Source organism: Coregonus clupeaformis, chromosome 17, assembly GCF_020615455.1.
Source record: "Coregonus clupeaformis isolate EN_2021a chromosome 17, ASM2061545v1, whole genome shotgun sequence".
NCBI lineage: Eukaryota > Metazoa > Chordata > Actinopteri > Salmoniformes > Salmonidae > Coregonus > Coregonus clupeaformis.
In genome coordinates this window covers 40,030,140-40,044,677 of record NC_059208.1, presented here as the reverse complement: position 1 = coordinate 40,044,677, position 14,538 = coordinate 40,030,140, and the positions used below count along the sequence as shown (strand labels likewise).

The 14,538-nt window shown below is 44.0% G+C and overlaps 1 pseudogene; it reads right to left on the bottom strand.

The window, feature by feature from the left end:
- Positions 1-13,665: 13,665 nt before the first annotated feature.
- Positions 13,666-14,313, bottom strand: LOC121585756 (annotated as a pseudogene).
- Positions 14,314-14,538: the final 225 nt, after the last annotated feature.

Genomic DNA, 14,538 nt, shown 5'->3' with positions numbered 1-14,538 from the left:
TGACATCAGAGGGATCGAGTGTAGGTTTTTTGAGGAGGGGTGCAACTCTCGCTCTCTTGAAGACGGAAGGGACATGGCCAGCGGTCAAGGATGAGTTGATGAGCGAGGTGAGGTAAGGGAGAAGGTCTCTGGAAATGGTCTGGAGAAGAGAGGAGGGGATAGGATCAAGCGGGCATGTTGTTGGGCGGCCGGCCGTCACAAGTCGCAAGATTTCATCTGGAGAGAGAGGGGAGAAAGAAGTCAAAGCATAGGGTAGGGCAGTGTGAGCAGGACCAGTGGTGTCATTTGACTTAACAAATGAGTATCGGATGTCGTCAACCTTCTTTTCAAAATGGTTGACGAAGTCATCCACAGAGAGGGAGGAGGGAGGGGGGGAGGATTCAGCAGGGAGGAGAAGGTGGCAAAGAGCTTCCTAGGGTTAGAGGCAGAGGCTTGAAATTTAGAGTGGTTGAAAGTGGCTTTAGCAGCGGAAACAGAGGAAGAGAATGTAGAGAGGAGGGAGTGAAAAGATGACAGGTCCGCAGGGAGTCTAGTTTTCATCAATTTCCGCTCGGCTGCCCGGAGCCCTCTTCTGTGAGCTCGCAATGAGTCGTCAAGCCACGGAGCAGGAGGGGAGGACCGAGCCGGCCGGGAGGATAGGGGACATAGAGAGTCAAAAGATGCAGAAAGGGAGGAGAGGAGGGTTGAGGAGGCAGAATCAGGAGATCGGAGGGAGAAGGATTGAGCAGAGGGAAGAGATGATAGGATGGAAGAGGAGAGAGTAGCGGGAGAGAGAGGGCGAAGGTTGCGACGGCAAATTACCATCTGAGTAGGGGCAGAGTGAGTAGTGTTGGAGGAGAGCGAGAGAGAAAAGGATACAAAGTAGTGGTCGGAGACTTGGAGGGGAGTTGCAGTGAGATTAGTAGAAGAACAGCATCTAGTAAAGATGAGGTCAAGCGTATTGCCTGCCTTGTGAGTAGGGGGGGACGGTGAGAGGGTGAGGTCAAAAGAGGAAAGGAGTGGAAAGAAGGAGGCAGAGAGAAATGAGTCAAAGGCAGACGTAGGGAGGTTAAAGTCACCCAGAACTGTGAGGGGTGAGCCATCCTCAGGAATGGAACTTATCAAGACGTCAAGCTCATTGATGAACTCTCCAAGGGAACCTGGAGGGCGATAAATGACAAGGATGTTAAGCTTGAATGGGCTAGTGACTGTGACAGCATGGAATTCAAATGAGGAGATAGGCAGATGGGTCAGGGGAAAAAGAGAGAATGTCCACTTTGGAGAGATGAGGATTTCTGTGCCACCGCCACGCTGACCAAATGCTCTCGGGGTATGCGAGAACACATGGTTAGATGAGGAAAGAGCAGTAGGAGTAGCAGTGTTTTCTGTGGTAATCCATGTTTCCGTCAGCGCCAAGAAGTCGAGGGACTGGAGGGTAGCATAGGCTGAGATGAACTCTGCCTTGCTGGCCGCAGAACGGCAGTTCCAGAGGCTGCCAGAGACCTGGAACTCCACGTGGGTCGTGCGCGCAGGGACCACCAGATTAGAGTGGCAACAGCCACGTGGTGTGAAGCGTTTGTATGGCCTGCGCAGAGAGGAGAGAACAGGGATAGACAGACACATAGTTGACAGGCTACAGAGAAAGGCTACAATAATGCAAAGGAGATCGGAATGAAATGAACTAAACATCTGGGTAAGCGAGAGAGCGGGGACTCCCTCATTTACGTTTCCCTGAAACACTCAAATATAACTCTCCCAACTTTCACTTTAGAAATTATAATTGTTGTAAACTACAGCGGTTCAATGTTTCTAGGAATAGACTCTAACTTAGTTTATTCAGCTAGCTAACTTGGTATACCGAATCATATGATGCCAAAGCCAACTAGCATGCCAGCCTCCAATAACACGGTTTAGCACCAATACTCGGTTACAACAAACCACCAGTGTGTTATCACGCCAAGCAGATCATTCGTGTCCGTGTCTAACGTTGTGTAAAGTTTTGGGGTCATTTTGACAGTTTGAGTGAGTATGTCGTCAACTTATTCAGCCAGTTAGTTAGCTAGAATAGTTAGCATACTAGCTAGCCATTGCTCTCTGCCAACGAACTAACCCCTCCTCCCACGGCACAAACACACAGAGAGCCAAGCTAACGTTAGCTAGTCACCCATGTTCCGAATTCCCTTGAACGACTCTGGTTACCAGTATGTAAAAACAAAACAAAAATAAATGTAGGTTATAGCTTACCCTTAGTAGCTACTGTTAGCCAGTTAAGTGCAAAGCTAGCCACTGAATCGATTCAGCCAGTTCGGGTCTGTCCCAACGGAGAGAAAGCATCTCCAAATATTAACGCTAGGCCGTTCCAGCTATTGTTTAGTTAGCTAACCAGATAGCTACATTTCGAGTACAGTAGCTACTAACTACCTAACGTTAACGCTTCAGATAATGAGGTTAGAAAAACAGCTGAATGGTAGGTAGCTAGCTGGCATAATTACAGTTACTCTTAAGCGTGGAATAACATTGGAAACAACTATCCACAGTTGCTAATAGTTACCAGTAGCTACCCGCTAGCTAGCATTATTGGTCCAGGTAATGAGTTAGCTAGCCTCGTGCTTCACCGGGCTCAGCCGAATACAATACTTACCTACAATAACCTACAATAACTACCTAGATAAACTATCTACAATACCTAACTACAATACCTACCTACCTACCTACAATCTAAATACATGGTTTAATCTTTACTTGACACCATATGAGCCAAGCTTACCTCCCGCCAGAGAGAGACTCAACCTCACCCGTCGCTGTCCAAAAAAACATTAAGTCTGATGAAGATGAATGCACCAATGGATGTGGAAATTGCCTTTTACATTGTAGAACCAGTTTATTGGTTGTAATTGCCATTTGGGAAGGCTAATTGTATGGTCCTGGCAGCCATGTGCTTATATTATTATTATACTACCTGTTTGAACTCCTGTTAGGCATAATCCATTTCTCAAGGGGAGGGTGTACAGTCTTGCCCTCTACTGGTGTCCGTTCAGATAGGACAGGTTAAGCCTGATACATTTTTGTCATTTAGCAGACGCTCTTATCCAGAGCGATTTACAGCAGTCAGTGCAGACATCTTTCATATTTGAAGTTGAACAAGTCATTGCATGTATCCCCCATTTGCACAAAATGCTAGGCTGCTTGCCTGCTTGCAATGAAATACTTCAACCACTAGAAACTGTGCGTATGCATTTCTTAAATTTGCGGAAAGGTGAGCACATTCTCACATCATGTTCAGTTTTGATGAATGCCAACTTTTGCGTGAAAACTGGCACATGCATATTTTGGGGTATACAGTAGGGGAAAAAAGTATTTAGTCAGTCACCAATTGTGCAAGTTCTCCCACTTAAAAAGATGAGAGAGGCCTGTAATTTTCATCATAGGTACAAGTCAACTATGACTGACAAAAGGAGATTTTCTTTTCCAGAAAATCACATTGTAGGATTTGTAATGAATTTATTTGCAAATTATGGTGGAAAATAAGTATTTGGTCAATAACAATAGTTTCTCAATACTTTGTTATATACCCTTTGTTGGCAATGACACAGGTCAAACTTTTTCTGTAAGTCTTCACAAGGTTTTCACACACTGTTGCTGGTATTTTGGCCCATTCCTCCATGCAGATCTCCTCTAGAGCAGTGATGTTTTGGGGCTGTCGCTGGGCAACACGGACTTCCAACTCCCTCCAAAGATTTTCTATGGGGTTGAGATCTGGAGACTGGCTAGGCCACTCCAGGACCTTGAAATGCTTCTTACGAAGCCACTCCTTCGTTGCCCGGGCGGTGTGTTTGGGATCATTGTCATGCTGAAAGACCCAGCCACGTTTCATCTTCAATGCCCTTGCTGATGGAAGGAGGTTTTCACTCAAAATCTCACGATACATGGCCCCATTCATTCTTTCCTTTACACGGATCAGTCGTCCTGGTCCCTTTGCAGAAAAACAGCCCCAAAGCATGATGTTTCCACCCCCATGCTTCACAGTAGGTATGGTGTTCTTTGGATGCAACTCAGCATTATTTGTCCTCCAAACACGACGAGTTGAGTTTTTACCAAAAAGTTCTATTTTGGTCTCATCTGACCATATGACATTCTCCCAATCCTCTTCTGGATCATCCAAATGCACTCTAGCAAACTTCAGACGGGCCTGGACATGTACTGGCTTAAGCAGGGGGACATGTCTGGCACTGCAGGATTTGAGTCCCTGGCGGCGTAGTGTGTTACTGATGGTAGGCTTTGTTACTTTGGTCCCAGCTCTCTGCAGGTCATTCACTAGGTCCCCCCGTGTGGTTCTGGGATTTTTGCTCACCGTTCTTGTGATCATTTTGACCCCACGGGGTGAGATCTTGCGTGGAGCCCCAGATCGAGGGAGATTATCAGTGGTCTTGTATGTCTTCCATTTCCTAATAATTGCTCCCACAGTTGATTTCTTCAAACCAAGCTGCTTACCTATTGCAGATTCAGTCTTCCCAGCCTGGTGCAGGTCTACAATTTTGTTTCTGGTGTCCTTTGACAGCTCTTTGGTCTTGGCCATAGTGGAGTTTGGAGTGTCTGTTTGAGGTTGTGGACAGGTGTCTTTTATACTGATAACAAGTTCAAACAGGTGCCATTAATACAGGTAACGAGTGGAGGACAGAGGAGCCTCTTAAAGAAGAAGTTACAGGTCTGTGAGAGCCAGAAATCTTGCTTGTTTGTAGATGACCAAATACTTATTTTCCACCATAATTTGCAAATAAATTCATTAAAAATCCTACAATGTGATTTTCTGGATTTTTTTTCCTCAATTTGTCTGTCATAGTTAACGTGTACCTATGATGAAAATTACAGGCCTCTCTCATCTTTTTAAGTGGGAGAACTTGCACAATTGGTGGCTGACTAAATACATTTTTTCCCCACTGTATTTTGTACATACAGTGCATTCGGAAAGTATTCAGAACCCTTCCCTTTTTCCACAAATTGATTAAATAAAAAATGTTCCTCATCAATCTACACACAATATCCCCCTAATGACAAAGGGAAAACAGGGTTTTAGAAATGTGTGCAAATTTATAAATATTTAATAAAATAAAAAAATACGTATTTACATAAGTATTCAGACACTTTTCTATGAGACTCGAAATTGAGCTCAGGTGAATCCCGTTTCCATTGATCATCCTTGATTGGAGTCCACCTGTTGTAAATTCAATTGATTGGACATGATTTGGAAAGGCACACACCTTTCTATATAAGGTCCCACAGTTGACAGTGCATGTCAGAGCAAAAACCAAGCCATGGGGCCGAAGGAATTGTCCGTAGAGCTCCGAGACAGGATTGTGTCGAGGCACAGATCTGGGGAAGGGTACCAAAACATTTCTGCAGCATTGAAGGTCCCCAAGAACACAGTGGCCTCCATCATTCTTAAATGGAAGAAGTTTGAAACCACCGAGACTCTTCCTAGAGCTGGCTGCCCGGCCAAACTGAGCGATTGGGGGAGAAGGGCCTTGGTCAGGGAGGTGATCAAGAACCCAATGGTCACTCTTACAGAGCTCTAGAGTTCCTCTGTGGAGATGGGCGAACCTTCCAGAAGGACAACCATCTCTGCAGCACTCTACCAATCAGGCCTTTATGGTAGAGTGGCCAGACGGAAGCCACTCCTCAGTAAAAGGCACATGACAGCTCGCTTGGAGTTTGCCAAAAGTACCTAAAGGACTCTCAGACCATGAGAAACAAGGTTCTCTGGTGTGATGAAACCAAGATTGAACTCTTTGGCCTGAATGCCAAGAGTCACGTCTGGCGGAAACCTGGCACCATCCCTACGGTGAAGCTTGGTGGTGGCAGCATCATGCTGTGGGTATGTTTTTCAGCGGCAGGGACTGGGAGACTAGTCAGATTCGAGGGAAAGATGAACAGAGCAGAGTACAGAGAGATCCTTGATGAAAACCTGCTCCAGAGCGCTCAGGACCTCAGAATGGGGCGAATATTCACCTTCCAACAGGACAACAACCCTAAGCACACAGCCAAGACAATGCAGGAGTGGCTTCGGGACAAGTCTCTGAATGTCCTTGAGTGGCCCAGCCAGAGCCCTGACTTGAGCTCAATCGAACATCTCTGGAGAGACCTGAAAATCGCTGTGCAGCAACGCTTCCCCATCCAACCTGACCACTTGAGAGGATCTGCAGAGAAGAATGTAGCTTGTAGCGTCATAGCCAAAAAGACTTGAGGCTGTAACTGCTGCCAAAGGTGCTTCAACAAAGTACTGAGTAAAGGGTCTGGATACCAGTGGTGTAAAGTACTTAAGTAAAAATACTTGAAAGTACTACTTAAGTGTTTTTTGGGGGTATCTGTACTTTACTTTACTATTTATATTTTTGACTGCTTTTACTTCACTACATTCCTAAAGAAAATTATGTACTTTTTACTCCATACATTTTCCCTGACACTCAAATCATCAAATTATCAAAAGAACATCCCTGGTCATCCCAACAGCCTCTTATCTGGTGGACTTACTTAACACATGCTTCGTTTGTAAATTATGTCTTTTATTTTTATTTTATTTTTTATTTCACCTTTATTTAACCAGGTAAACCAGTTGAGAACAAGTTCTCATTTACAACTGCGACCTGGCCAAGATAAAGCAAAGCAGTGCGATAAAAACAACAACACAGAGTTACATATGGGGTAAAACAAAACAAAGTCAAAAATACAACAGAAATACATATATATACAGTGTGTGCAAATGTAGCAAGTTATGGAGGTAAGGCAATAAATAGGCTATAGTGCAAAATAATTACAATTAGTATTAACACTGGAATGATAGATGTGCAAGAGATGATGTGCAAATAGAGATACTGGGGTACAAATGAGCAAAATAAATAACAATATGAGGTAGTTGGGCGGGCTAATTTCAGATGGGCTGTGTACAGGTGCAGTGATCGGTAAGGTGCTCTGACAACTGATGCTTAAAGTTAGTGGGGGAGATAAGTGCCTCCAGCTTCAGAGATTTTTGCAATTTGTTCCAGTCATTGGCAGCAGAGAACTGGAAGGAATGGCGGCCAAAGGAGGTGTTGGCTTTGGGGATGACCAGTGAGATATACAGTGGGGAGAACAAGTATTTGATACACTGCCGATTTTGCAGGTTTTCCTACTTACAAAGCATGTAGAGGTCTGTAATTTTTATCAGAGGTACACTTCAACTGTGAGAGACGGAATCTAAAACAAAAATCCAGAAAATCACGTTGTATGATTTTTAAGTAATTAATTTGCATTTTATTGCATGACATAAGTATTTGATCACCTACCAACCAGTAAGAATTCCGTCTCTCACAGACCTGTTAGTTTTTCTTTAAGAAGCCCTCCTGTTCTCCACTCATTACCTGTATTAACTGCACCTGTTTGAACTCGTTACCTGTATAAAAGACACCTGCCCACACACTCAATCAAACAGACTCCAACCTCTCCACAATGGCCAAGACCAGAGAGCTGTGTAAGGACATCAGGGATAAAATTGTAGACCTGCACAAGGCTGGGATGGGCTACAGGACAATAGGCAAGCAGCTTGGTGAGAAGGCAACAACTGTTGGCGCAATTATTAGAAAATGGAAGAAGTTCAAGATGACAGTCAATCACCCTCGGTCTGGGGCTCCATGCAAGATCTCACCTCGTGGGGCATCAATGATCATGAGGAAGGTGAGGGATCAGCCCAGAACTACACGGCAGGACCTGGTCAATGACCTGAAGAGAGCTGGGACCACAATCTCAAAGAAAACCATTAGTAACACACTACGCCGTCATGGATTAAAATCCTGCAGCGCACGCAAGGTCCCCCTGCTCAAGCCAGCGCATGTCCAGGCTCGTCTGAAATTTGCCAATGACCATCTGGATGATCCAGAGGAGGAATGGGAGAAGGTCATGTGGTCTGATGAGACAAAAATAGAGCTTTTTGGTCTAAACTCCACTTGCCGTGTTTGGAGGAAGAAGAAGGATGAGTACAACCCCAAGAACACCATCACAACTGTGAAGCATGGAGGTGGAAACATCATTCTTTAGGGATGCTTTTCTGCAAAGGGGACAGGACGACTGCACCGTATTGAGGGGAGGATGGATGGGGCCATGTATCACGAGATCTTGGCCAACAACCTCCTTCCCTCAGTAAGAGCATTGAAGATGGGTCGTGGCTGGGTCTTCCAGCATGACAACGACCCGAAACACACAGCCAGGGCAACTAAGGAGTGGCTCCGTAAGAAGCATCTCAAGGTCCTGGAGTGGCCTAGCCAGTCTCCAGATCTGAACCCAATAGAAAATCTTTGGAGGGAGCTGAAAGTCCGTATTGCCCAGCGACAGCCCCGAAACCTGAAGGATATGGAGAAGGTCTGTATGGAGGAGTGGGCCAAAATCCCTGCTGCAGTGTGTGCAAACCTGGTCAAGACCTACAGGAAACGTATGATCTCTGTAATTGCAAACAAAGGTTTCTGTACCAAATATTAAGTTCTGCTTTTCTGATGTATCAAATACTTATGTCATGCAATAAAATGCAAATTAATTACTTAAAAATCATACAACGTGATTTTCTGGATTTTTTTACCTGCTGGAGCGCAGACTACGGGTGGGTGTTGCTATGGTGACCAATGAGCTAAGATAAGGCGGGGATTTGCCTAGCAGTGATTTATAGATGGCCTGGAGCCAGTGGGTTTGGCGACGAATATGTAGTGAGGACCAGCCAACAAGAGCGTACAGGTCACAGTGGTGGGTAGATATGGGGCTTTGGAGACAAAACGGATGGCACTGTGATAGACTACATCCAATTTGCTGAGTAGAGTGTTGGAGGCTATTTTGTAAATGACATCGCCGAAGTCAAGGATCGGTAGGATAGTCAGTTTTACGAGGGCATGTTTGGCAGCATGAGTGAAGGAGGCGTTGTTGCAAAATAGGAAACCGATTCTAGATTTAACTTTGGATTGGAGATTCTTAATGTGAGTCTGGAAGGAGAGTTTACAGTCTAACCAGACACCTAGATATTTGTAGTTGTCCACATACTCTAGGTCAGACCCGTCGAGAGTAGTGATTCTAGTCGGGTGGGCGGGTGCAAGCAGCGTTCGGTTGAAGAGCATGCATTTAGTTTTACTAGTGTTTAAGAGCAGTTGGAGGCTACTGAAGGAGTGTTGTATGGCATTGAAGCTCGTTTGGAGGTTTGTTAACACAGTGTCCAATGAAGGGCCAGATGTATACAAAATGGTGTCGTCTGCGTAGAGGTGGATCTGAGAGTCACCAGCAGCAAGAGCGACGTCATTGATATACACAGAGAAAAGAGTCAGCCCAAGAATTGAACCCTGTGGCACCCCCATAGAGACTGCCATAGGTCCAGACAACAGGCCCTCCGATTTGACACATTGAACTCTATCTGAGAAGTAGTTGGTGAACCAGGCGAGGCAGTCATTTGAGAAACCAAGGCTATTTAGTCTGCCAATAAGAATGCGGTGGTTGACAGAGTCGAAAGCCTTGGCCAGGTCAATGAAAACGGCTGCACAGTACTGTCTATTATCGATCGCGGTTATAATATCGTTTTGGACCTTGAGCGTGGCTGAAGTGCACCCATGACCAGCTCGGAAACCGGATTGCATAGCGGAGAAAGTACGGTGGGATTCGAAATGGTCGGTGATCTGTTTGTTGACTTTCAAAAACTTTTGAAAGGCAGGACAGGATGGATATGGGTCTGTAACAGTTTGGATCTAGAGTGTCACCCCCTTTGAAGAGGGGGATGACCGCGGCAGCTTTCCAATCTCTGGGGATCTCAGACGTTACGAAAGAGAGGTTGAACAGGCTAGTAATAGGGGTTGCGACAATTTCGGCGGCTAGTTTTAGAAAGAATGGGTCCAGATTGTCTAGCCCAGATGATTTGTAGGGGTCCAGATTTTGCAGCTCTTTCAGAACATCAGCTGTCTGGATTTGTGTGAAGGAGAAGCGGGGGGGGCATGGGCAAGTTGCAGCGGAGGGTGCAGAGCTGGTGGCCGGGGTAGTGGTAGCCAGGTGGAAAGCATGGCCAGCCGTAGCAAAATGCTTGTTGAAATTCTCGATTATTGTAGATTTATCGGTGGTGATAGTGTTTCCTAGCCTCAGTGCAGTGGGCAGCTGGGAGGAAGTGCTCTTATTTTCCATGGACTTTACAGTGTCTTTACAGGACTTTACAGGAGTTAGTGCTACAGGATGCAAATTTCTGTTTGAAAAAGCTAGCCTTTGCTTTCCTAACTGCTTGTGTATATTGGTTCCTAACTTCCCTGAAAAGTTGCATATCGCGGGGGCTATTTGATGCTAATGCAGTACGCCACAGGATGTTTTTGTGCTGGTCAAGGGCAGTCAAGTCTGAGGAGAACCAGGGGCTATATCTGTTCTTAATTCTGTATTTTTTGAGTGTTGGAGCGTGCCCCTGGCTATCCGTAAATAAATAAAAAACAAGAAAATGATGCCGTCTGGTTAGCTTAATATAAGGACTTTGAAATGATTTATACTTTTACTTTTGATACTTAAGTATATTTGATCAATTACATTTACTTTTGATACTGAAGTATATTTAAAACCAAATATTTTTAGACTTTTACTCAAGTAGTAGTTTACTGGGTGACTTTCACTTTTACTTGAGTCATTTTCTATTAATATATCTTTACTGTTACTCAAGTATGACAATTGGATACTTTTTCCACCACTGCTGAATACTTGTGTAAATGTCATATTTTTTATCTTCTATACGTTTGCAAAAATTTCTAAAAACCTGTTTCTGCTTTGTAATTATGGGGTATTGTGTGTAGACTGATGAGGGGAAAAAACAATTTAATCCATTTTAGAATAAGGCTGTAACGTAACAAAATGTGGAAAAAGTAAATGGGTCTGAATACTTTCCGAATGCACTGTATGCAGGGTTTATAAATGAGGCCCCAGGCATTGACCTCTAAACGGGTGAGGCACTCAGCAGCTGGCCAGCGACAGACATCCCTCCCTCCATCCCCCCTTCCCTCTATCCCCTCTGCATCAGATCAGCAGGTAGCACGGGTTAATTGCGGAAAATGAAGAGGAAGATGTGTTGTTGTTTGTCACCAGTGCCACAATTAGAGCTGTCAGTGATTAGAGGCAGCATGGGCCTGCTCCACTTTCAGAGCACACAGTCTTATAACAATGTCCCAAAGGCTATGTCAACCTCACCTCAAAACTGTTCCTCTGGTATTCAGCCTCAGTTAACTGCTAATCGTTATCAGCAACATTCTAAATGCAAAAAAAGCGGGCTAATGAAGCGGAACAGACACTTTGCAATACAAATGGCAATTCCAAAAGGTGATGGACAAACTTGGAAATTAGTTAAGCGTGACCATAATTATGACTTTTTGACTGTGTTAACTAGTGACGATGACAAATACTTTACTCAGATCACTCCTATAGCATTTTATGGTCACTCCCACCAAGGCCAACTTTGAATGATTGATATCCCATGCTTATATTTGCTGTGTGCGCTATCACCTGGGGACGAGGTTACACCAAGAAACACTTACCTTGATGAAAGCCCCCAACCTAAAGAAATTGAAAGTGTCTTTCTTCTGGAACCAAGTTACATGTTCCTCAGTACACACACACAACAAAAACGACTCATACCGTGTGGTACTGGGCCCAGTCAGGTCTTTGACACATTCACCCACTCCCCCACTGAAAGATCAGCCACAAAATGTTGGCACCATTGTTAACAGGTTGTAATCAAGCCCTGGTCTCCAGCATGGGAACAGAAGAGGAATACCTGGTGCAGTTGGACTACTCCAAATCATCTTGGTTCTGACACATACACAAACACAACCTTTGCAGGTCCATCAACCCATTTAAATATCTCTCACACCCTACAGTAACCTGTGGATCATGAGAGAACCTTCATAAATTAGCAGAACGTTAATAACCTATTTATTGACACTTCGTGTAGAATCCTGTAATACTTTGTTTGAAGTGAGAGACTTTCAGTCGTTCATAACACATCCATCGACTCTATATCGCATGACGCTGTACTTAATTTAAAGTCAGACCCCTTTGGTCATTTATAACACATACATAAATGCCTTGCATCATATGACGCTGTAACTACTATACAGTCAGACACCTTTGGTCATTCATAACATATACATAAAGGCCTAATGATGTAATCATACATGTACTAACACAGCTAAAACAAAGAAACATTAAAGACATTTTCAAACCATACATGTCCTTTTATTTGTACATTTTTTAAACAATACAAATACATTCAGTTTCAAAAAGTCCAGCAATGGAATTACATTGAATATTACACAGGGCTGTGAATAGTGTAGTTTGACCCTGAGCTGGCGGACAAATGGTTCTTGTCTCTCTGCCTGCTGGAGGTACTGCATGTTGGTTCCAACCTTAAAAGTAACAAAGAAAGTTAGCAGGTCTGTTAGGAAATGCCTTTGTCACACCATCTGGATAAGGCATTTTTGTGCTGCGCCAGAAACTCTAAATGGGGAGACGGGAAACTCCATTAGATTTGTATTATTATATTCCTCTTTCATTTACAAATCTCATGACGTGGCTATGAGACGTGGCTGTATCTAGGGGGATTTTTATTTAGCTCAGCCAGCAACGTTTTTTGCTGTGCATGACTGCACTTTAGAGTGTGTGTCATCCTGCAGCACAGCATTTTTGGAAAGGTTGAGGTCAGGCCCAATATGGACTATTCACCCAAGAGGGAAAGAGGTTGGGCCATCCTAGAAATGTTTTAGAGTAATATAATCTAATATATACAATCTAGCAGACGCTTTTATCCAAAGCGACTTACAGTCATGCTGGAATACATTTTTACGTATGGATGGTCCCGGGAATCGAACCCACTATCCTTGCATTGCAATGCTCTACCAAGATGCATGACAGGGTTATAAATGCTTTGTGAAGCCTCAATTTAATATGATTTATAACGCCTTCATTAAGCAGTGCTTATACCACCCTTTATAAAGCACAGGTTTATGTCACATTTGACATTGGTGGTTATGTCACACAGTTATGCCACATTTATGAACCTTTTATAAAGCATGACATACAGTTATAGATGATTTGTAACACATTTATGTAGTGTTTATGAAGGCTTTATAAGCTGCACTTCATGAGCTGCAAAAAACACTAAAACTGCCTTTTGGTAGGCCGTCATTGTAAATAAGAATTTGTTCTTAATATTTATATATATTTAATTTTTTTAGTCATTTAGCAGACACTCTTATCTAGAGCGATTTACAATTAGTACTCATTAGCCCAAAAAAATTAAACATAGCTGCTTAAATCGCTTGTTTCTTAAAAGAAAAGGAAATACATGCAAGCTTTGCACTGTTTACAAAAGACTAGTCAATATGAGTCACAGAGTTTACACTTTTAGCAAACGTCTGACCTTGGACGAGACACAGGGCAGGGAACATGTCCACAATAATGACAGGGAAGTGTCGTGGTTGCAGAGAGTTCCATTTCAATCCAGTCAATTCAGGAAATGGATTGACATTCCATTCATGAATTAAAAGTTTCCCAATATTTCGACTTTGGTGAATACTGAATTTCAACTCACTTCCTGAATTGACTGAGTTGAAATAGGACTCAACCTAAGGTGAGTGTACAGGTGTGAGGGTCGGAGGCAGGGGGGACTAGTCCTTTCTAGGTGGTTTTGACCGGGTAGAGTTGTATTCTAGGTGGTTTTGACCAGATCATAGACATGAATGTGGAAGTCGTCGTCGTATTTGATGTAGTAGACAGAGGGTTTGGCAGGAACCTGGTAGATAACCAGCCCCGTCCTTTTCACGCCCTTATCCATGACGTACTCCACCTGCTTACCCACAAGGCTCTCTGTCTCCTCGCCTGGCTTCCTGTCTGCAGGCAGTAGGTGTTTGTTCTCTGCTTCAGGTAGGATGCGGAGGTCTCCGTCCTTATAGTTGTCCCAGAGCTGGTACATGTAGAACACAGGGTCCTTCTCATAGGGGATGTAGTACCAGTTGGTAATGATGGGGGCGCGAGACAGCACCATGCCCCTCCACTCGTTCTTCTCATCCGTCCTCCTTCTCAAACAGGTGCTCCACAGCCTTCCCCACCAGCTCTGGTGCATCATGGGGCACCTTGATCTTGTTGTTTACGACTTTCTCTGTTAAAACCTGGAGGTTGGAAACTCGCTCATCCTTAACTGACTTGCCTAGTTAAATAAAGGTTACAAAAAAACTGGACAGTTTTATCTCCATCTCTTTATTCAAAGACTCAATCATGGACACTCTTACTGACAGTTGTGGCTGCTTCGCATGACATATTGTTGTCTCGACCTTTTTGCCCTTTGTGCTGTTGTCTGTGCCCAATAATGTTTGTACCATGTATTGTGCTGCTACCATGTTGTGCTGCTGCCATGTTGTGTTGCTACCATGTTGTTGTCACGTTGTGTTGCTACCATGCTATGTTGTTGTCTTAGGTCTCTCTTTATGTAGTGTTGTGGTGTCTCTCTTGTCGTGATGTGTGTAATGTAAAATGTGTAATCCC